This window comes from Scyliorhinus torazame, chromosome 1, assembly GCF_047496885.1.
Source record: "Scyliorhinus torazame isolate Kashiwa2021f chromosome 1, sScyTor2.1, whole genome shotgun sequence".
In the NCBI taxonomy this organism is placed as follows: Eukaryota; Metazoa; Chordata; class Chondrichthyes; order Carcharhiniformes; family Scyliorhinidae; genus Scyliorhinus; species Scyliorhinus torazame.
Window position 1 is genome coordinate 173,138,890 of NC_092707.1, and position 24,700 is coordinate 173,163,589.

General features: G+C 49.5%; 1 protein-coding gene across 2 annotated transcripts in view; it reads left to right on the forward strand.

The window, feature by feature from the left end:
* Nucleotides 1–24,700, forward strand: part of LOC140416829 (protein argonaute-1) — a 227,517-nt gene that overhangs the window by 177,613 nt on the left and 25,204 nt on the right. The gene's annotated exons all lie outside the window — the stretch shown is intronic.

Sequence of the window (24,700 nt, forward strand, 5' to 3'; positions counted from 1 at the left end):
CCTGGTAACAGCATTTGCCAGCTGATTCATAAACTAATACGAAGTGATGTCACTCTTTCCACCAGTGGAATGTGACTCGATTTGAACAAAGGTTTTTTTATTGCAGCTCAGTAACAAATGATAGATTTTTTTTGTTGCTGTTGACTTGCAGGTTTTTTTATCAAGAATTAATTGTATGGAGCACATATGGCAATAGAACAAAGCTTTCTGCACAACCCCAAGTGTAAATAGGTCAAGAGTTTCCTCATGTTTACCACCCATTTCTGGTTGAAGGTGAGGTGGCTGAATGAAAGATCTGAGTGTATATTGCATTGTCATTCTCCTGGGAGTGAGAGATTTCTGCAGCCAAATACTAGCTGCCATATGCAAATGACATTTAGAAGGGGCTTTATTTTGGCCTCCGGATGCAGCAACACAGGCACGATCACATTGCCTGCTGCTAGTTGCCCTGGCAAGGTGGTGGGGTGTCTTGAGCTGCTTACTGTTCTTCTATGGCAATAGGCTTGATAGGCCACTTAAGAAAACATTAGAGAATAACCATATAATCTAGGGTTGATATTAACTAAGCAGCTGTGTTTTTCTGATAATCATCAGTTTTCCTAGTGCCAGCCAACTAGATATATTTAATTTCATAACTTGCCATTGTAGGATTTGAACCCATGACTGCTGGATTGTTCCTCCATTGCATTAAGTAGAACACTAAGGTACTTGCACATTGAATTTTGATCCATGCCACCCACGGTTCACTTGCTGAGATAAACACCCGGATAAAGGAAGCTTGTTGATTGCTAGGCAGCTGCCGACAGACAGACATAGCATCAGTGGTCATTTCAGAAGTTTATTTTATGCTGAAGACTCATTCTTTTTTTGCCACCTTCCTTTTCACTTATTATCTCGCCACAGGAAATGGTGATGATTATATTATGAATTCTTCTTTTCCTCTGCTGTGAAGGAAAAAGAAGGCCATATTAAACTGGCACTGACTTTTAAGATAGCCATGCCTTTGCATACAGACCATGGTGTATCATCTCATCTCTAAACCTTGGTACTCAGCTGTACTTTGGAAAGATAACTATGTGCTCAGGAGCAGATACCATTGGAACCTGTTGGGGGCCCATGCGCTAGACAGATGAGGCCCCAGAACAATCTGCATCAGATTGCACCTTGACTGCAACAGAAGGGGTGGCACGATGGCACTGTTGCTTCACAGCGCCAGGGACCCAGGTTCAATTCCCAGCTTGGGTCACTGCCTGTAGATCTGTGTGGAGTCTGCATGTTCTCCCTGTGTCTGCATGGGTTCGCTCCGGTTTCTCCCACAGGTCCCGAAAGACGTGCTTGTTAGGTGAATTGGACATTCTGAATTCTCCCTCTGTACCCGAACAGGCACTGGAGTGTGGCGACTAGGGGCTTTTCACAGTAACTTCATTGCAGTGTTAGTATAAGGCTACTTGTGACATGAATAAAGATTATTATTTAGAATATTAAGCAGGAAATGAAGAATTTAGATTGGAGGCAGCTGTTTGGTGTTAAATCAACATCTGACATGTGGGAGTCTTTCAAGCATCAACTGATTAGAATTCAGGACCACCATGTTCCTGTGAAGATGAAGGATAAGTATGGCAAGTTTCGGAAACCTTGGATAATGAGGGACATTTGAGTCTAGTCAAAAAGTAAAAGGAAACATTCGTAGGGTCTACAAGGCTGAGAACAGACAAAGCCCTTGAAGAATATAGAGAAAGTAGGAAGGAACTAAACAAGGAGTTAGGGCTAAAAGGGGTCATAAAAAGTCCTTGGCAAACAGGATTAAGGAGAATCCCACAGCATTCACTATGTATATAAAGAGCAAGATGGTAGCCAGGGAAAGGGTTGGCCCACTCCAGACCGAGGAGAGAATCTGTGCACGGAGCCAAAGGAAATGGGTGAGGTACTAAATGAGTACTTTGCATCAGTATTCACCAAAGAGAAGGACTTGGTGGATGATGAGTCTAGGGAAGGGTGTGTAGATATTCTGGGTCATGTCAATATCAAAAAGCTGTTGGGCATCTTAAAATGCATTTGGTTGATAAGTCCCCAGGTCCTAATGCGATCTACCCCAGAATACTGAGGGAGGCAAGGGACAAAATTGCTGGGGCCCTGACAGAAATCTTTGTATCCTCATTGGCTACAGGTAAGGTCCCAGAGGACTGGAGAATAGCCAACGTAGTTCCTTCGTTCAAGGGTAGCAGGAATATTCCAGGCAGTTATAGGCTGGTGAGCCTTACGCCAGTGGTAGGGAAATTATTGGAGAAGATTCTTAGAGACAGGATTTACTCACATTTGGAAACAAATGGACTTATTAGTGATAGGCAGCATTGTTTTGTGAAGGGGAGGTCGTGTCTCACTAAATTGATAAGAGTTTTTGAGGAAGTGACAAAGATGATTGATGAAGGAAGGGCAGTGGATGTTGTCTACATGGACTGAAGTAAAGCTCTTGACAAGGTCCCTCATGGCAGACGGTACAAAAGGTGAAATTACACGGGATCAGAGGTGAGCTGGCAAGATGGATACAGTACTGGCTTGGTCATAGAATTCAGAGAGTAGCAGTGGAAGGGTGCTTCTCTGAATGGAAGGCTGTGACTAGTGGTGTTCCGCAGGGATCAATGCTGGGACCTTTGTTGTTTGTAGTGTATATAAATGATTTGGAGGAAAATGTAGCTGGTCTGATTACGTTTGCAGACGACACAAAGATTGGTGAAGTTGCGGATATGAAGAGGATTGTAGGATATATATCGGTTAGAGACTTGGGGGGGAAAAAAGGCAGATGGAGTTTAATCCGGACAAATGTGAAGTAATGCATTTTGGAAGGCCTAATACAGGTCGGAATTATAGTCAATAGCAGAACCCTTAGTAGTATTGACAGGCTGAGACATCTGGGTGTACAGGTCCACAGATCACTGAAAGTGACAATGCAGGTAGATAAGGTAGTCAAGAAGGCATATGGCGACGACTTCCGGGTGCGGCGATGACCAGCTAGTCACACGTTTCGGCAGCTCCCGGTGGAACGGACTTTTGGGCTCTTGATAGGAGCCCCAACGGCAATTCTAACGGCAAAAAACACTGTGCTGGAATCCAGAAGGTAATCCCCCCTGGACACGGATGGAAAAAAGAGAGTAAAGTGGCCGGATTGCGGTGGATCCTCTCGAGCAGCGGCCAGGAAGGCAGGCACAAAGCAAGATGGCATCGGAAGGAGGCAGTTTAATATGGGGCCCTGACCAACAAGAGTTCCTGCGGCGTTGCGTGGAAGAACTCAAAAAGGAGATGAAGAAGGAGCTGTTGGCCCCGATATTACAAGCGATTGAGGGGCTAAAGAGGAGCAAAAGACCCAGGAACAGGAGCTTCGGGTCGTGAAGGCAAAGGCTGCTGAGGATGAGGACGACATACAAGGCCTGGTGGTGAAAACGGAGATGCACGAGGCACAACACAAAAGGTGTGTGGAAAGGCTGGAGGTGCTGGAGAATAATGCGAGGAGGAAGAATTTAAGGATTCTTGGTCTTCCCGAAGGGGTAGAAGGGGCGGACGTCGGGGCATATGTGAGCACGATGCTGCACTCGTTAATGGGATCGGAGGCCCTGACGGGTCCGCTGGAGGTGGAGGGAGCCTATCGAGTTATGGCGCGAAGACCGAGGGCTGGAGAAATTCCTCGAGCCATAGTGGTGAGATTTCTCCGATATAAGGACAGAGAGATGGTCCTCAGATGGGCAAAGAAAACTCGGAGCAGTAGGTGGGAGAACGCGATGATCCACGTATATCAAGATTGGAGTGCGGAGGTGGAGAGAAGGAGGGCAAGCTTTAATCGGGCCAAAGCGGTGCTGCACAAACGGAAGATTAAATTTGGAATGCTGCAACCGGCAAGACTGTGGGTCACACATCAAGGGAAACACCACTACTTCGAAACGGCAGATGAGGCGTGGACATTTATTGTCGAGGAGAAACTGGAGTGAGCGGGCCATAAAAAGAATGTTTGGGACAAAGTGGGGGGGTAAATATGTGGGATGAAGGGGGGGGAAAGAGGGAAGAGATGACTTCCCAAGTTGTTAATCCTGCGACCCTGTAACTTTTCTCTCTTCCCCATGTCGTGGGGGAGGGGGGGAGGGAGGATGAGGAGCTGAGGGCGCCGGCCATTGGGGGCGGGGCCAAAAGGGAAGCGCGGGCTTTGTTCCCGCGCTATGGTAATCACAGCAGGAACAGGGAAGCAGGAAGGAGGGGGCCTCGCACAGTGTGAGCCGAGGTCGGCCAGAGTTTGCTGACTTCTGGGAGCAACATGGGGGGTGCAATTACGCTAGTTTGGGATCTAGCGGGGGGGGGGGGTTAACTGGGTTGCTGCTGCTGGGGAGAAGGGGGAGCTGGTATGGCCGGGGGGGGGGCGCCGCTTGGGGGAGATACGGCTACGTGGGAACCGGGTGAGGAGCTGGATTGAAAAAGGAGATGGCTAGTCGTCATGGGGGGGGTAAAGAGCCCCCCAACCCGGTTGATCACGTGGAATGGAGAGGGCTGAACGGACCGATTAAGAGGGCACGGGTACTCACACACCTAAAGAAACTTAAGGCAGATGTGGTTATGCTTCAGGAGACGCATCTGAAGCTGATAGACCAGGTCAGACTACGCAAAGGATGGGTGGGGCAGGTGTTTCATTCGGGGCTAGACGCAAAAAACAGGGGGGTGGCCATACTAGTGGGGAAGCGGGTAATGTTTGAGGCAAAGACTATAGTGGCGGATAGTGGGGGCAGATACGTGATGGTGAGTGGCAAATTGCAAGGGGAGGCGGTGGTATTAGTGAAGATGTATGCCCCGAACTGGGATGACGCCAACTTTATGAGGCGTATGCTAGGACGAACCCCGGACCTAGAAGTGGGGAAGTTGGTAATGGGTGGAGATTTTAATACGGTGCTGGACCCAGGGCTGGACAGATCGAGGTCCAGGACCGGAAGGAGGCCGGCTGCAGCTAGGGTGCTTAAGGACTTTATGGAGCAGATGGGAGGAGTAGACCCCTGGAGATTTAGTAGACCTAGGAGTAAGGAGTTTTCGTTTTTCTCCTATGTCCACAAAGTTTATTCACGAATAGATTTTTTTGTTTTGGGAAGGGCACTGATCCCAAAGGTGACGGGGACGGAGTACACGGCTATAGCCATTTTGGATCATGCTCCACATTGGGTGTACCTGGAGATAGGGGAAGAAAAACAACAGCGTACACCCTGGAGAATGGACATGGGATTATTGGCAGATGAGGGGGTGTGTTTAAGGGTGAGGGGGTGTATTGAAAGGTACTTGGAACTCAATGATAATGGGGAGGTACAGGTGGGAGTGGTCTGGGAGGCACTGAAGGCAGTGGTTAGAGGGGAGCTGATATCTATTAGGGCACATAAAGGAAAGCAGGAGGGTAGGGAAAGGGAGCGGTTGTTGAAAGAACTTCTGAGGGTGGACAGACAATATGCGGAGCCACCGGAGGAGGGACTGTACAGGGAAAGGCAAAGGCTACATGTAGAATTTGACTTGTTGACTACGAGTAATCCAGAGGCACAATGGAGGAAGGCACAGGGTGTATAGTACGAATACGGGGAGAAGGCGAGCAGGTTGCTGGCCCACCAACTGAGGAAAAGGGGGGCAGCGAGGGAGATAGGGGGGGTGAGAGATGAGGAGGGAGAGATGGAGCGGAGAGAGTGAATGGAGTGTTCAAGGCATTTTACAAAAGACTATATGAAGCTCAGCCCCCGGACGGGAAGGAGAGAATGATGTGCTTTCTGGATCAGCTGGAATTTCCTAAGGTGGAGGAGCAGGAGAGGGTGGGACTGGGAGCACAGATTGAGACGGAGGAAGTGGTGAAAGGGATTGGGAGCATGCAGGCGGGGAAGGCCCCGGGACCAGACGGATTCCCAGTTGAATTCTATAGGAAATATATGGACTTGCTGGCCCCGCTACTGATGAGAACCTTTAATGAGGCGAGGGAAAGGGGGCAGCTGCCCCCGACTATGTCAGAGGCAACGCTATCGCTCCTCCTAAAGAAGGAAAAAGACCCGCTGCAATGCGGGTCCTACAGGCCCATTACCCTCCTGAATGTGGACGCTAAGATTCTGGCCAAGGTAATGGCAATGAGGATAGAGGATTGTGTCCCCGGAGTGGTTCATGAGGACCAAACTGGGTTTGTGAAGGGGAGACAGCTGAATACAAATATACGGAGGCTGCTAGGGGTAATGATGATGCCCCCACCAGAGGGGGAAGTGGAGATAGTGGTGGCGATGGATGCTGAGAAAGCATTTGATAGAGTGGAGTGGGATTATTTGTGGGAGGTGCTGAGGAGATTTGGTTTGGGGGATGGGTATATCAGGTGGGTACAGTTGCTGTCTAGGGCCCCGATGGCGAGCGTGGTCACGAATGGATGAGGGTCTGACTATTTTCGGCTCCATAGAGGGACGAGGCAGGGATGTCCTCTGTCCCCGGTATTGTTTGCACTGGCGATTGAACCCCTGGCCATAGCATTGAGGGGTTCCAGGAAGTGGAGGGGAGTACTCAGGGGGGGAGAACACCGGGTATCTCTGTATGCGGATGATTTGTTGCTATATGTGGCGGACCCGGCGGAGGGGATGCCAGAGATAATGCGGATACTTGGGGAGTTGGGGATTTTTCAGGGTATAAACTGAATATGGGGAAAAGTGAGTTGTTTGTGGTGCATCCAGGGGAGCAGAGCAGAGAGATAGAGGATTTACCGTTGAGGAAGGTAACAAGGGACTTCCGGTACTTGGGGATCCAGATAGCCAAGAATTGGGGTACATTACACAGGCTTAATTTAACGCGGTTGGTGGAACAGATGGAGGAGGACTTTAAGAGATGGGACATGGTGTCCCTGTCATTGGCAGGTAGGGTGCAGGCGGTTAAAATGGTGGTCCTCCCGAGATTCCTTTTTGTGTTTCAGTGCCTTCCGGTGGTGATCACGAAGGCTTTTTTCAAAAGAATCGAGAAGAGTATTATGAGTTTTGGGTGGGCTGGGAAGACCCCGAGAATGAGGAGGGGATTCTTGCAGCATAGTAGGGACAGTGGGGGGCTGGCACTACCGAGCCTAAGTGAGTACTACTGGGCCACCAATGTTTCAATGGTGTGTAAGTGGATGGGAGAAGGGGAGGGAGCGGCGTGGAAGAGATTGGAGAGGGCATCCTGCAGGGGGACTAGCCTACAAGCAATGGTGACGGTACCGTTGCCGTTCTCACCAAAGAAATACAACACAAGCCCGGTGGTGGTGCCTACATTGAAAATTTGGGGGCAGTGGAGACGGCATAGGGGAAGGACGGGAGCTTCGGTGCGGTCCCCGATAAGAAACAATCATAGGTTCGTTCCGGGGAGAATGGATGGGGTATTTGGAGCATGGCAAAGAGCTGGGGTAGTACAATTGAGAGATCTGTTTGTAGATGGGACGTTTGCGAGTCTGGGAGCGCTGACGGAAAAATATGGGTTGCCCCAAGGGAATGCATTTCGGTACATGCAATTGAGGGCTTTTGCGAGGCAACAGGTGAGGGAATTCCCGCAGCTCCCGACGCAGGAGGTGCAGGATAGAGTGATCTCAGAGACATGGGTGGGGGATGGTAAGGTGTCGGACATATACAGGGAAATGAGGGACGAGGGGGAGATCATGGTAGATGAGCTGAAAGGGAAATGGGAAGAAGAACTGGGGGAGGAGATTGAGGAGGGGCTGTGGGCTGATGCCCTACGTAGGGTAAACTCATCGTCCTCGTGTGCCAGGCTAAGCCTGATACAATTTAAGGTGTTACACAGGGCGCATATGACTGGAGCACGGCTTAGTAAATTTTTGGGGGTAGAGGATAGGTGTGCGAGATGCTCGAGAGGCCCAGCGAATCACACCCACATGTTCTGGTCATGCCCGGCACTACAGGGGTTCTGGGTGGGGGTGGCAAAGGTGCTTTCGAAGGTGGTGGGGGTCCGGGTCGAACCAAGCTGGGGGTTGGCTATATTTGGGGTTGCAGAAGAGCTGGGAGTGCAGGAGGCGAGAGAGGCTGATGTTTTGGCCTTTGCGTCCCTAGTAGCCCGGCGCAGGATATTGTTAATGTGGAAGGAAGCCAAACCCCCGGGTGTGGAGACCTGGATAAACGACATGGCAGGGTTTATAAAGTTAGAACAGATTAAGTTCGTGTTAAGGGGTTCGGCTCAGGTGTTCACCAGGCGGTGGCAACCGTTCGTCGATTACCTCATAGAAAGATAGAGGGAATGGAAAAGAAGTAGACAACAGCAGCAACCCGGGGGGGGGGGGGGGGGGGGATCGAACGGATTCTCAGAGATGTTATTGTATATGTATAATATGTATAGGTAGTTGTTATAGGTAATTGTACATTGGATTGTTGGATTGTACTTTTGGAGAGTATTTATTTTGGACAAGGCAGTTGCCATTCAGTTTTGTTTTTGTTTATATATTATTTATTTACTTGTTTAAAACTGGCCACTGTTATTTATATTGCTTTATTGTTGTGTAAAAGTAACACTACGTACTGTCATGTTTGGCCAAAAATCTTGAATAAAATATATATGTTTTTAAAAAGAAGGCATATGGCATTTTTGCCTTCATCGGTCGGGACACTGAGTATAAAAATTGGCAAGTCACGCTGCAGCTGTTCAGAACCTTGGTTAGGCAACATTTGGAATATTGCGTACAATTCTGGTCACTACACTACCAGAAGGAAGTGGATGCTTTGCAGAGGGTACAAAGAGGCATACCAGGATGTTGCCTGATCTGGATGGCATTAGCTGTGAGGAGAGGCAAGGGCGGCACGTGGCACAGTGGTTAGCATTGCTGCCTACGGCGCTGAGGACCCGGGTTCGAATCCCAGCCCTGCGTCACTCTCCGTGTGGAGTTTGCACATTCTCCCCGTGTCTACGTGGGTTTCACCCCCACAACCCAAAGATGTGCAGGTTAGGTGGATTGGCCACGCTAAATTGCCAAAAAATTGGAAGAAAAAAAAATAATTGGGTACTCTAAATTTTTTTTTTAATTTAAGAAAAAAACCTATGAGGAGAGGTTGGATAAACTCTGATTGTTTTTACTGGAATGACGGAGGTTGAGGAGCGATCTGATAGAGGTTTACAAAATTATGAATGGCATGGACAAAGTGGATAGTCAGGTGCTTTTTCCCATGGTGGAAAAAGGTCAATTCCATGGGGACATGGGTCATGGTGCAAGGGGAGATACATTAATAATAATAATCTTTTTATTGTCACAAGTAGACTTCCATTAACACTGCAATGAAGTTACTGTGAAAATCCCCTAGTCGCCACATTCCAGCGCCTGTTCGGGTACACGGGGAGAATTCGGAATTGTCAGCCGGTATGGGAATTGAACCTGCGCTGCTGGCCTTGTTCTGCATTACAAACCAGCTGCACATTAGGAACAAGAGGGTAGCTAGATAAAGAGTTGGTCCACTCCAGGACAAAGGAGGGAAATTATGTGTAGAACCAGAGGGAGTAGGCGAGGTCCTTAATGACTATTTTGCATCGGTATTCACAAAGGAGAGGGACATGTTGATTGGTGGTGTCTCAGAGAGATGTGTAAACACTTTAGAACAGGTCGTTATTACGAGGGAGGAAATGTTAGATGTGTTAAAAAGCATTAAGGTAGACAAATCCCCAGAGCCAGATGGCATCTATCCCAGATTACTGAGGGAGATGAGATGAAATCACAGGGCCTCTTGAAATCTTTGTCTCCTGATTGGCCACAGGTGAGATCCCAGAGGATTCGAGGATAGCCAATGTTGTAACCTTATTTAAGAAGGGTTGCAAGGATAATCCGGGTAAATATCGGCCAGTGAGCTTGATGTCAGTGATTGTGAAATTGTTAGAAAAGATTCTCAGAGATAGGGGGCGGGATTCTCCGAGCCTCCGCGCCGAAATCACGCTTGCCGATCGGGTCCAACGTCACTCCCACGATTCGCCAGTCAGTGGAGAATCGCCGCCAATCGGGAGCGCGCGATCGACGCGGCGCGGGTCGGGGGCCATTGAAAAAGGCTCCCGTGGCGATTCTCCCAGTGCAGCTGGCCGAGTTCCCGCCGGCGTGGTACTCTCATGGTTCCACCTGGTTGGGGGCTGGGAGATCATCCACTGGAGTGGGGCCTCCAGGACGGCCAGGCTATTGATCGGGGGCCACCGATCTGCGGGCGCACATGATCTTGGGGGGGGGGGGGGGGGGGGGGGCATTTATTCTTGGTGCCGCCATGCAGTGTGGGTCGGCCATGTAGTCCGGGACGGCCGACGCAGGCCGCCGCCATAAGCATGCGCGGACCCCCGGCCGGATGTGCAGCGCCCCGTATCGGCAGCAGGAGCTGAGAGGACCACTTTGGGGCACTGCTAGCCCCCTGCAAATCGCAGAATCACCCTGGACTTAGTCCAGGTAAGCCCAGAGTGATTTGCGCGTGTTTTTTCACGGGTGTGGGGACATAGCCCCATTATTGGAGAATCCCGTCCAGGATCTATGCACATTTGGAAGTCTTATTAGCGACAGACAGCATGGTTTTGTACAAGGGGGGTCATGTCTCACTAATTTGACAGAATGTTTTGAGGAAGTGACAAAAATGATTGACGAGGGAAGGGCTGTGGATGTTGTCTACATGGACTTTCGTAAAGTATTTGATTAGGTCCCTCATGGCAGGCTGGTGCAAAAGATTGGGCCACATGGGGTCAGGGGTGAAATAGCTGGATGGATCCAGAACTGGCTTGGCGGGCAGCACAGTGGCACAGTGGTTAGCATTGCTGCCTCACAGCGCCGAGGTCCCATGTTCGATCCAGGCTCTGGGTCACTGTCCATGTGGAGTTTGCACAGTCTCCCCCTGTTTGCGTGGGTTTCGCCCCCACAATCCAAAGATGTGCAGGATAGGTAGATTGACCATGCTAAATTGCCACATAATTGGAAAAAATTAATTGGGCACTCTAAATTTATTTTTTAAAAAAGAACTGGCTTGGCCATAGAAGACAGAGGGTAACAGTGGAAGGCTTTTTTTCCAAATGGACGTCTGTAACTAGTGGTGTTCCGCAGGGATCAGTACTGGGACCTTGGCTCTTTGTAATATTTATATAAATCATAGATCATAGAATTTACAGTGCAGAAGGAGGCCATTCGGCCCATCGAGTCTGCATCAGCCCTTGGAAAGTGCACCCTAGCCAAGCCCACACCTCCACCCTATCCCAGTAACCCCACCCAACCTTTTGTTTGGACACCAAGGGCAATTTAGCATGGCCAATCTACCGAAGCTGCACATCTTTGGACTGTGGGAGGAAACCGGAGCACCCAACGGAAACCCACACAGACACAGGGAGAGCGAGCAGACTCAGCACAGATAGTGACCCAAGCCGGGAATCGAACCTGAGACCCTGGAGCTGTGAAGCAACTGTGTTAACCACTGTGCTACCATGCTGCACCAATGATTTGGAAGAAAGTGTAGAGGTCTGATTAACAAGTTTGCGAATGATACTAAGGTTGCAGGAGTTGAGGGCAGCACAGTGGCGCAGTGGTTAGCACTGGGACTGTGGCGCTGAGGACCTGGGTTCGAATCCCGGTCCTGGGTCACTGTCCGTGTGGAGTTTGCACATTCTCCCCATGTCTGCGTGGGCTTCACCCCCACAATCCAAAGATGTGCAGGTTAGGTGTATTGGCCATGCTAAATTGCCCCTCAATGGGAAAAAAAATAATTGCATACTCTAAATTTATTTTTTAAAAAGATTGCAGGAATTGCGGATAGTAATGAAGATTGTCGAACAATACAACAGGGTATAGATAGGCTGCAAAATTGGGCAGGGAAATGGCAGATGGAATTTAACCCGGACAAATGACAGGTGATGCGTTTTGGTAGATCCAATTCAGGTGGGAGCTATAAAATAAATGGCAGAACCATCAGGAGCAAAGAGACACAGAGTGATTTGGGGGTGCAGGTTCCCAGATCCTGAAAATTGGCAGAACAGTGGAAATGGTGGTAAAGAAAGCATAGGGAATTGTTGCCTTCATAGGACGGAGTATCGAGGATAAAAGCTCAAAAATTATGTTACAATTATATAGAACGTTGGTTCGGCCACATTTGGAATACTGGTCACCATACTACCTGAAGGACGTGGAGGCTTTGGAGAGAGTACAGAAAAGGTTTACCAGGATGTTGCCTGGTATGGAGGGTGTTAGCTATGAGGAGAGATTGAATAAACTGGGATTGTTCTCCCTAGAGAGACGGAGGCTGAGGGGCGACCTGATAGAATTTTATAAAACTATAAAATGCTAAAACTTTGAATATATTCAAGAGGCGGCTGGATGTAGCACTTGGGGAGAATGGGATCAAAGGCTATGGGGAGAAAGCAGGATTAGGCTTTTGAGTTGGATGCTCAGCCATGATCGTGATGAATGGCGGAGCAGGCTTGAAGGGCCACAAGGCCTCCTCCTGCTCCTATCTTCTATGTATTAAGTGATAAGATAGGGTGAACAGTTGGAAGCTTTTTCCCAGGGCGGAAATGGCAATTACAAGGGGGCACAAGTTCAAGGTGAGGGGGGGGAAAGGATCAATGGAGATGTGCGGGGAAAGCTTTTTACACAAGAGGGTGGTGGTGGCTGCCTGGAATTCACTGCCAAGTGAGGTGGTTGAGGCAGATGCATTAGCGACATTTAATACTTATCTGGATAGGCAGATGAACAGTCTGGGTATAGAAAGATACAGGCGGTTGGTCTAGATAGGACACGTGATCGGCGCAGGCTTGGAGGGCCGAAGGGCCTGTTCCTGTGCTGTATTGTTCTTTGTTCTTCTTTGTTTGAGAGTGTGAGGCAAGTTTTTACACAAGTGTGATGAGTGCCTGGAACGTGCTGCCGGGGAGGTGGTGGAAGCAGATGCGATAGTGGCATTTAAGAGGCATCTTGACAAATACATGAATAGGATGGGAAAAGAGGGATACGGACCCCGGAAGTGCAGAAGGTTTTATTTTAGACAGGCGTCATGATCGGCACAAGCTTGGAGGGCTTAAGGGCCTGTTCCTGTGCCATACTGTTCTTTGTGCTCGTCATTCCAATCCTCTGTGAGTTTTAAATGATATTTTGCGTACTGTTCACTTGCCTGAATTCCTGCTGCTGTATCCTGTGGGTGTGATTTCCCCCAAAAAGTTAATTTGTGGCGGGTTTTTCAGGGAGTTTTCCACAGGCTTTGACGGCGAGTTCCCCACCGCTATTCAATAGTCCTTTTTTGGGCCCTGGGGAGTTTCTCATCGGTTTCGCTCACACTTAAAATTTCTTTTTAGCACTGGGGAGCTGAACTCCGTGATCGGACCGCCATTTCGTCATTTGGTCCGCCATGTGAGCGATTTCTGACTCCGACGCCTCGCGGGACTTGGGTGAAGCCCGCGAAGCGTGGAGACTTCCGAGAAGCCCGCGAGAGGGCTCTCCCGGCATTCACCAGCCGGACGGCACTCGATCGATAGTGCAGCGCGGTTGGTGGATCGTGCCCAGTGTCTCAACATTGACAAGCACTTGTAATTTGGTGTCCATGCTCATTGACCGTTGCGGATCATTTTGTGGTTTCAGTCCTTTCTGCTGAAAATTCTTAACTTTCAATTCTACGGGCGTCACAGTGGCACAGTGGTCAGCACTGCTGCCTCACGGCGCTGAGGACCCAGATTCGATCCCGGCCCCGGGGTCACTGTCCATGTGAAGTTTGCACATTCTCCCCATATCTGCATGGGTCTCACCCCTACAACCCAAAAGATGTGTAGGGTAGGTGGACTGGTCATGCTAAATTGCCCATTAATTGGAAATTTAAAAAAAAATTACTTTCAATTCTACAGGCATTTTAGTTTCTTCTGTACTGTACACTACTGAAGTGGATACATCAGTAGTTACTTGTGATCCAGTTGAGTAAAGAACTGATCTAATTGGGCAAGGAATTTTATTCGAAGGAACAACTTTGGAATTGTGACATCCCATTTTGGGTCTGGTAAAACTATACTGCCCGCTCTATCATTGCCCAATATAAAGTTTAGATTTGTCGTAGATAATTTTGGAACACCTCCAACCACACAAAGACCTCTTCATCAGAGCGCAATTTGAATTTGCTTCACGCCACAGATAAGACACACCATTCCCATCATTATTGATACAGTCCAACTCAGCAAACTCTCAGAAGAAAGGTAAAAATCCCTTTCTGGCAATGTGCTCTTAAGCCGAATCAGTATTTCTCAAGGTGACAATTTTTCTACGGTCCGGGACAAAAATAAAGCAATTTCCCCATCCCCTTTATAATTCTTTTTTTTTCAATTCTATCTATTCCTACTGTAAAAACATATAGCATTGGGGTTCTCACAAGTTTCTCTTTTTTAAAAGAAATTTAGGGGCAATTTAGTGTGGCCAATCCACCTCACCTGCACATCTTTGGGTTGCGAGGGTTAAACCCACGCAGGCATGGGAAGAATGTGCAAACTCCACACAGACAGTGACCCAGGGCTGGGATTCGAACCCGGGTCCTCAGTGCCGTAGTCCAAGTGCTAACCACTGCGCCGCACGCCGCCCAACCCACGCAAACATGGGGAGACCGTGCAAACTCCAAGTTTCTCTTTCTAGTGCAACTTTCTAGGTGGAAATTCCTGCCACTTGCACCAGTGCCACTGTTTTAGTATCTGTTCCCTTTAAACTGTCTTTTCTGAAGACACGAGCGTCCCTATTACTGTCACCGGTTTACCGTTCAACTTCCAACAGTTATCTTTGAGATAACCTGTTATATGGCAATAAAGGCATACTGGGTTCCTGACATCATTTTTAACCTCTATATAATTTTCTTGACTGGAACAGCTTCTGCCTACTCCACAAAGCTAAGATGCTCTTTTCTGTTCCACCAGCTACCCTGTGGGTTTACAAATTGAAATCTGCAGCCTGTGGGATATTTTGTTCCCAGAACCACTGCTTCCCACACCTTAGAAACCCTACTGTCTTCCAGGTGTGGCCTAATTACTATTGGGATGCTGTTTCAAAATTTTTCCAGTACCACTAGCTCCCTCACATTCTCGATTTTGTTCTAACTTCAACGGTCAAACCCACCAGTCCCATACCATTTCTTTTCCCTATTATTCTACAATCATTTCATTTTTGTTTTGCTTTATAGACCTAAATTTATACTGATATGTTTCAGGGACAAGCTCATAAGCATCAAGGTCCTCAGTTGTAACTACCTCATAACCTGAACAAGCGGGTCAGCAGACCCACGAGGTGAGGGGTCCCCAGCCACCCTCAAGGGAGACCGGTGACCTGAAAGCCCCCCTGCCCCACCAGGCGATGGGTGGAAGACGTTCCTCACCAGAGAACTGATGGAGATGAGAGGCGACATGAAGACCGAAATAATAGCGGCAGTCAAGGTTGCAGTGGCGGAGGCTCTGGCCACCATGCAGATGGCTCTCAATGGCATGGGAAAGAGATTGGAGGCCATGGGGAGCTCAATTAGGGAGCTGGAAAAAGCATCAGAGCGACCAAATCACCACTCTGGAGGCTGAAATCAATAGGATGGTGGTGACCCAGAGGAGCCTGAAAGGCTGGGGAATTCCAAGAAAATCGGTCGAGGCGGCAGAATATCAGAATAGTGGACCTGCCAGAAGGAATCGAGAGCAGGGGTCCGACCGACTACGTGGCCCAAATGCTGGGCATCCAACTGGGGAGGGACAGTTTCCCAAGCCGCTGGAGATCAAAAGGGCTCACACGTCACTCCGGCCAAAATCCAAGGCGGGGGAGCAGCAGAGAGTGGTCATTGCCAAGCTGCACAGATACCATGACCGGGAAAGGATCCTTCACTGGGCTAGACAGAGGAAGGCTTGAAACTGGGAGGGACAGAAAATCAGAGTCTACCAGGACATTGGTGTAGACCTGGCAAAGCGCAGGGCAGAATTTAAATCGGGCAAAGTCAGCCCCATACAAACACAAAATTAAATTTGTGATGCTGTACCCAGTCAGGTTCTGGGTAATATATCAGGGCAAGGCACATTATTGACTCTGCAGAGGTGGACGAGTTTGTCCATGAGAACGATTTAGACATACAGCAAGGGACACAGCGATAAGAAAGGCACAGGACTGCATCACCTCGCTATGAACAGGGGAACCACTTCGTAGAAAGGAGGGAGCGAGTGCAGCAGAGCACAGGAGAGGATTAGAAGGAGGTGGAGGGGATACCAACCGTGCGGGCGTAGAAGGGGTCAGACCGACCACCGGGGGGGGGGGGCGGGGGGGGGGGAGGACAACCACACTAGAAGGAAAGCTAGCATCCGGATTTATATGAATGAGAGGGGGCCGCGGAACAACTCCCACCGGGGGGGGGGGGGGAGAGGAGGGGGGAGCTCTTCTAGACTGCCTTCAGCAGGTCACTCTCGGAAACATAGAACAAAATGGCACCACAAATAACCACTTTGGAGGGTCACTGAAGAAAGGGAAACCCGGAGTGCAGGGACACACCCATATGGCGTGTACACAGTTGGCAGCCATGTTGGGTGGCCCTGGACAAAGGGAAACCCCGGAGCACAGAGGTGCCCGGAGGCCTCATGGTGAAAACAGTGACCGTGGCCATTTTGGATGGCCCCTTAACAAAGGGAAACCCCTGAGTGCAGGGGCACATCCACAAGGTAAGTATGATTGATAAATCCCTCCGTGGGGGAGCTTCAGGGGACTTAATGGCCCAGTGAAAAGATCCAGCATCTTCGCCCACCTGAAAAGTATGAAAGCTGACATAGTCTTCCTCCAAGAGACGCACCTGAAGGAGAAGGACCGACTACAGTTAACGAAGGGCTGAATGGGACAGACCTACCATTCTGGCTACGGGGCGAGATCATGGGGAGTAGCCATACTGATAAGCAAGAGGACATTGTTTACTGTGACAAGGTTGGTCACGGACCAAGGGGGACGGTACCTCATGATCAGCGGTACGCTAGTCCGAGCATTGGTATTCCTTGTCATCGTGTACACTCCCAACTGGGACGACACGGAATTTGTAAAGAAGACCATGGGGGAAATCCCTGACATTTTTACGCACCAATTAATCACGGGGGCGGGAGGAGGGGGGACATCAATTGTGTACCGGACCTGCTGACGTTCGGATCAAACACCAGAGCAGGGGCAGCACGGTGGAGCAGTGGTTAGCACTCCAGCCTCACGGCACCGAGGTCCCAGGTTCAATCCCGGCTCTGGGTCACTGTCCGTGTGGAGTTTGCAAATTCTCCCCGTGTTTGTGTGGGTTTCGCCCCACAACTCAAAATGTGCAGGGTAGGTGGATTGGCCATGCTAAATTGCCCCTTAATTGGAAAAAATGAATTGGGTACTCTAAAAATTTTTTTAAAGCCCTAGAACGGGGAAAACGGCAGGCATGGTTAGAGAACTGGGAACTTTCATGGAACAGATGGGGGCAGTGAACCCATGGCGATTCATGCACCCAGGTGAGAGGGAGTTTTTTGTTTTTCTCATCATTCTATAGACAAGGGGTGGAATTCTCCCTTCCTGAGGCTAAGTGTCAGCGCCAATGGAGAATTCGCGGGTGATTCACGACGGGAAAATCGACACAAACCCTTCACCAATTCCGGGATCGGTGAGGGGCTAGCACCAGCACCGCTTGGAACACCCGCACATCACGCGGAACACGGCTGGAGAATCGCTGGTTCCCGGGCCACGCATATGCAGCGCTTACGAGCTGTGCCGGCTGTGCAGGAACCCTAACCCGCCCACCCCGACCCCACAGCCCTAGCAGAAGCCCCCCCGGCCAGCAGCATGGATCCCGGACGAGTATGGCGGCGCTGGACACTGATCACAGCCGGCACGCCAGCTTCCCAACCGCTGGGACCACATGTGGTCCGCGCTGTCGGGAACCCGGCCCATTGGGGGTGGAGCATCGTGGGTGGGCTGGCTGATGACACACCAACAGTGTTGCAACAGCGCACGGCCCAATGACGCCGATTTGGAGGGGGCGGAGCATTGCAAACCGGCGCCTGCCCCAAATCCGCGGTCTGAAGCCATTTTCCTCCCGATTTCGAGGCCGGGCCACGGAGAATTCCTCCCAAGGCCTAAACCCGCATCGATATGGAGTTTGGACACGGCCTCTTGGCCAACAAAGTCTCCTGCCAGAAAACATCACAGGCCACAGGTGAGTACGTCACTAACAACCAGAACGGGAAAGTCTCACCTTCCACGTTCTGGGAGACACTGAAGGCTGCGAGAGGAGAAATTATCGCCTATAAGGCACGCAGAGACAGGGAAGTGAGGGCGGTAAGGCAACAACTGATCGACTCCATTCTGGAGGTTGACAGACAGTACTCCGAGGCGCTGACTGTAGAGCTTCTGGCGAGCAGGAAAAAGCTACAAATGGACTTTACCTGCTATCCACTAGGAAGGCAGTGCACCAACTCCGCCAGACACAAGGGACCTTTTGCGAACATGGAGACAAAGCTAACCGCCTGCTGGCTCACCAGCTGAGAAAGCAGAAAGCCACGAGGGAAATAGCACAGGTGAAGGATAGCAGAGGCGGACTGGTAGCCAAACCAAAAAAGGTCACCGAAGCGTTCAAGGCCTTCTACCAAGGACTGTACACTTCTGAGTCCCCTAAACGGGAACTCGAGGCTGAAACAGGTCCTCAACGGACTGGAACTACCAATTGTTGGGGACAATAGATGGAGGGGGTTGGAAGCACCACTAGGACTAGAGAGGTCATGGAGAGCATCAACTCCACGCAGGCAGGGAAAGCACCGGGACACGACGGGTTCCTGTCGGACTTCTACAAAATGTTAGCGACGACGCTGGCCCCGCACCTGCAGGAGATGTTCGCAGACTCGCTAGCGAGGGGCACCCTGCCGCCAACGCTAACACAAGCCCCCAGAACGCTGATACCCAAAAAGGAGACCCAACGGAATACGGATCATACAGACCCATTTCACTGTTCAATGTGGACACGAAAATACTTGCAACAATCATGGCTAAGTGGCTGAAGAACTACATACCAGAGGTAGTCGCAGAGGACCAGACGGGCTTTGTTAAGGGTAGACAGCTAATAGCGGACATCAGATGACTGCTGAGCGTGATAATGACCCCCATCCAGGGAGGGAACACCAGAGATGATAGTCTCCCTGGACGCAGAGAAGGTTTTCCACAGAGTCAAGTGGAAATACCGATTGAGATACTAGAGCGGTTTGTGCTAGAGACAGGGTTCACCTCATGTGTGAAACTCCTGTACAATGCCCCCAAGGCAAGCGTACGGACCAACACTGCCAGCTCTGAATACTTCCAGAGTCACAAGGCAGGGATGCAGTCCCCACTCTTATTCGCCCTGGCAATCGAACTGCTGCCAATCGCCCTCAGAGCAGCGAAAAGCAGGAAGAGAATCCGAAGCGGAGACCGAAAGCACCGAGTCTCACTATGCAAATGACCTGCTCCTCTCCATTACTGACCCGCAAAGCGGCATTGAAGGGATCATGAAACTACTGAGAGAGTTTGGAGCCTTCGCGCTACAGACTCAACGTGAATAAGAGTGACGTATTCCTGTAAGCCCAAGAGGGGAAGGGGCAGAGCTTGAGGGACTACCATTCAAACTAGCCCAAAACGGATTCCGCTACCTGGGGATCCAGATTGCCCGCGACTGCACACGGATCCACAATTAGAACCTGACCAGTCTGGCGGAGGAAGTGACAGAGATGGGATACACTCTCGCTCTCCCTGGCAGTGAGAGTACAGACAATCAAGATGAATGTACTGCCCAGGTTCCTCTTCCTATTCAGGTCCATAACGATCTACTTTTCAACTCGGTAGATAAGATGATTATGGTGTTTGTGAGTGGGGGTTGGGGGTGGAGAGGATCCAAGGATCCTCAAAAACATCCTACAAATAAGAAGAACCATGTGTGGCCTGGCCCTCCCAAACCTACCACTGGGCAGCCACGGCGGAAAGAGTGAGGGGACAGGTGGAAGAATCAGACACAGGACGGGTGAGGATGGAGGAGATGACCCTCCGGGCCCTCGACACAGCATCGCTCCCATTCCCGCCAACAAAACACTCAACAAGCCAGTGGTGGTAGCCACCCTCAAAACCTGGAACTAGATGAGATAGCACTTTGGCTTGACTGAAATGTCCACCATGGACCCCATCTGCGGCAACCATAGGTTCGCACCAACCATGTTTGACGCCACCTTTAAGAGGCTGAGACAGGACGGGGGGCATTTCCGGTCAGTGACTTTTACACAGAAGACAACCCTCGAGGAACTGTCGGAAAGACTGCAGCTACCTAGCAGAAATGAACTCCGACATCTACAGGTTAAGAACTTTCTCCACAAGGAGGTGGCAGCACACCCACGGACCCCGAGACACACAATGTTAGAAGAACTACTGGACGCAGGCAATCTGGGGAACTGAAACTGTGGGGACCTGTACGGATGACTATTGGAAAGGACATTCTCTCCACTGGATGGAACACGGGGAAAATGGGAGGAAGAACTCAAAACGGAAATAGGGTGGGGACTCTGGAGTCAAGGACTGAACAGGGCCAACATGCGCAAGGCCTCATGAAGCTGAAAGTGGTGCACAGAGCGCACCTGACAAGAACCCGAATGAGAAAGTTCTTCCCGAAGGTGGAGGACAAATGTGAATAGTGCCAGAGAAGCCTGGCCAACCACATCCACGTGTTCAGGACATTCCCCAGACCTGGAGGGGTTTGGACAGCCTTCTTCGAGGCAATGTCGAAGGTCATGTGGGTGAGGGTGGAGCCGTAACTAGAGTGGCAGTCTTCGGGGTAGCAGTCCAACCAGAACTATTCATGGGGAAGAGGGTGGCAATCTGCAGCACCACCCAGACCTGGCTGGCAGACCTGATGGAATTTCTCCACCTGGAGAAGTTCAAGTTCACTATCCAAGGGTCTGAGAACGGCTTCCACAAAGCGTGGAGGCCATTTATCAACCCAATCCAACCCGACTGCCAGCAAGAGATAGAGGAGCAGATAGGTAGACAGATTTTGGATAGGTGCAAAAGGAACAGGGCTGCTGTGGTAGGGGATTTTAATTTCACCTATATTGACTGGGACTCGCTTAGTGCTAGGGTTTTGGATGGGGCAGAGTTTGTAAGGTGTATCCAAGAAACCTTCTGATGCAATATGTAGATAGTCCAACTAGGAAATGGGCAGTACGGGATCTGGTATTGGGGAATGAGCCTGGACAGGTGGAGGTTTCAGTAGGGGAACATTTTGGGAGTAGTAACCACAATTCCGTAAGTTTTAGATACTTTTGGACAGGGATGAGGGTAATCCTCGCATTAAGGTACAAAACTGGTGAAAGGCAAATTACGATAACATTAGACTGGATTTGAAGAATTTGGATTGGGTGCGGCTGTTGGAGAGTAAATCAACATCAGACATGTGGGAGTCTTTGAAGCGACAGTTGATTAGGATTCAAGAAAGTCAAGTTCCTGAGAGAATTAAGGATAAGTATGGGAAGTTTAGGGAGCCTTGGATAACAAGGGATATTGTGAACCTCGTCAAAAAGAAAAAGGAGACTTTTGTACGATCAAAACCCTTAAGGAGTATAAAGAAAGTAGGAAGGTACTGAAGCGGGAAATTAGGAGGGTTAGGTGGGGTCATGAAAAGTCCTTGGCAAATAGGATTAATGTGAATCCCAAAGCTTTTTATTCATATGTAAAGCAGGAGGGTGGCCAGAGAAAGGATTGGACCACTTAAGGACAGTGGGGGGCATCTATGTGTTGAGCCAGAGGAAATGGGCGAAATACAAATGAGTACTTGCATCAGTGTTCACCAAAGAAAAGGGACTTTGTGGAAGATGATTCTTGGGTAGGGTGTGTGGACAGCCTTGGTCATGTTAACATCAAAAAGGAGGAGGTATTGGGTGTTTTAAAAGACATTAAGGCAGATAAGTCTCCTGGGCCGGATGGGATTTACCCCAGAATACTGAGAGAAGCAAGGGAGGAAATTGCTGGGGCCTTGACTGATATCTTTGTATCCTCATTGGCTACAGGTGAGATCCCAGAGGACATTGAATAGCTAATGCAGTACCCCTGTTTAAGAAAGGTAGCAGCGATAATCCTGGAAACTATAGGCCGTGAACCTCACATCGGTAGTAGGTAAATTATTGGAGAGAATTCTCAGGGACAGGATTTATACCCATTTGGAAACAAATGGACTCATAAGCGATAGACAGCACGGTTTTGTGAAGGGGAGGTTGTGCCTCACTAACTTGATAGAGTTTTTTGAGGAGATGGCAAAGATGATTGATGAGGGGAGGGCGGTGGATGTTGTTTACATGGACTTTGACAAGGTGCCTCATGGCAGACTGGTACAAAAGGTGAAGTCACACGGGATCAGAGGTGAGGTGGTAAGATGGATACAGAACTGGCTCGGTCACAGAAAGCAAGGGTAGCAGTAGAAGGGTGTTTTTCTGAATGGAAGGTTGTGACTAGTGATGTTCCACAGGGATCTGTGCTTGGACCTCTGTTGTTTGTAGTGTACAAAAACGATTTGGAGGAAAATGTAGCCTTCTGATTAGTAAATTTGTGGATGACACCAAGGTTGGTGGAGTAGCAGATAATGTTGAGGATTGTCAGAAGATACAGCAGGACATAGATAGGTTAGACACTTGGGCAGAGAAATGGCAAATGGAGTTTAATCCGGACAAATGTGAGGCAATACATTTTGGTAGGTCTAACGTAGAGGGTAAATATACCATAAATGGCAAAGCTCTTGGGAATATAGGAAGTCAGAGAGATCTGGGCTTGCAGGTCGACAGATCTTTGAAGGTGGACACAAGTAGACAAGGTAGTCAAAAAAGCACACGGAATACTTGCCTACATTGGACAGGGCATTGAGCATAAAAACTGGCAAGTCATGCTACAGTTGTATAGAATCTTGATACAGCCACACTTGGAATATTGTGCACAATTCTGGTCGCCACGCTACCAAAAGGATGTGGAGGCTTTGGAGAGGGTGCAAAGGAGGTTTACCAGGATGTTACCTGGTCTGGAGGTTGTTAGCTATGTGGAGAGGCTGAATAAACTCAGACTGTTTTCATTAGAAAGACAGAGGTTGAGGCGTGACCTGATAGAGGTCTCCAAGATTATGAGGGACAGGGACAGAGTTGATGGGCAAGCACTCTTTCCCAGGGAGGAGGGGTCAGTCACCAGGGAGATTAGGTTTAAGAACCGTGGGGCAAAGTTTAGAGATGTGCGAGGCAGGTTTTTTACGCAGGTGGTGAGTGCCAGGAACGCATTGCCAGGGGAGATTGTGGAAGCAGATACATTAATGGCGTTCAAAAGGCATCTTGACAAACACATGGATCGGATGGATACAGAGGGATAAGGCACAAGGAACTGCTGAGGGTTTGGGCAAAGGTTGCTATCATGACCGGTACAGGCTTGGAGAGTCGAACGGCCTGTTCCTGTGTTGTATTCTTTGTTAGCTTCCACCTGTAACTCCTGGATGTCTCTACATACCCACTCACTTGAAGAATTATCAGTGGGGCAGCATGGTGGAACAGTGGTTAGCATTGCTGCCTACAGCGCTGAAGACCCGGGTTCGAATCCTGACCCTGGGTCACTGTCCGTGTGGAGTTTGCCGTTCTCCCGTGCCTGCGTGGGTTTCACCTCCACAACCCAAAGATGTGCAGGATAGGCAGATTGGCCGTGCTAAATTGCCCCTTAATTGGAAAAAATAATTGACTACTCTAAATTTATAAAGAAAAAAAAAAAGAATTATCTGATCGGTGGCATGAGTGATGAGTGGCTGGATGGCCCAGAAGGGGTCAGGAACCTCTGGAAGAATTTTCTTGGCTGCTGTGGCTTATCGAGGATTCAGGAGGAAAAGAAATGGAAGGATGAGCTGCACAATAGATGCTGTACTTCAAAACTATGAGCTTGTGGGTTCACCAACTGTGGTTGATCTCTCCCTTTTACCTTTTCATAGAATTGTAGAAGTTACTGTGCAGAAAGAGGCCATTCGGTCCATTAAGTCTGCACCAGCCTTTCGAAAGAGCAACCTACCCAAGCCCATAGCTCCACTCCATCCCCATAACCCAGGAAACCAACCTAACCTTTTGGACACTAAGGAGCAAATCATGGCCAATCTACCTAACCTGCACATCTTTGGACTATGGCAGGAAACCGGAGCACCCGGAGGAAACCCACGTAGACACGGGGAGAAAGTGCAAACTCCAGACAGACAGTGACCCAAGCCGGGAATCGAACCTGGGACCCTGGAGCTGTGAAGCAACTGTGCCAACCAGTGTGCTACCGCGCTGCCCTAAACCTGTCACCTGTCTCCCCTCATTTGCTTAAGGCTTCGTCCCTTTCTATTTCCACTAGTTGGCGATTCTAAAACTGGGGAGTATAGTCTACAAACTAGGGCAAGACTGTTCTGGAAGGATGTTAGGAAGCACTTCTTCACGCGTAGAGGTTTGGAACTCTCTCCCTCAAACAGCAGTTGAAGCTAGAACAGATAATTTTATATCTGAGAGAGAGATTTTTGTTGAGCAAAGATATTAAGGGCCAAAGGCAGGTTTATGGAGTTAGGCCACAGATCAGCCATTGAAGATCGGGACAGGCTTGAGGGGCTGAATGGCCTCCTATGGCTAATACTTTCCAGCTCCACCATTGGCAGCTGAGTTTTCAGCTGCCTTGGCCTGAAGTTCTGGAATTCCCTCCCTAAAC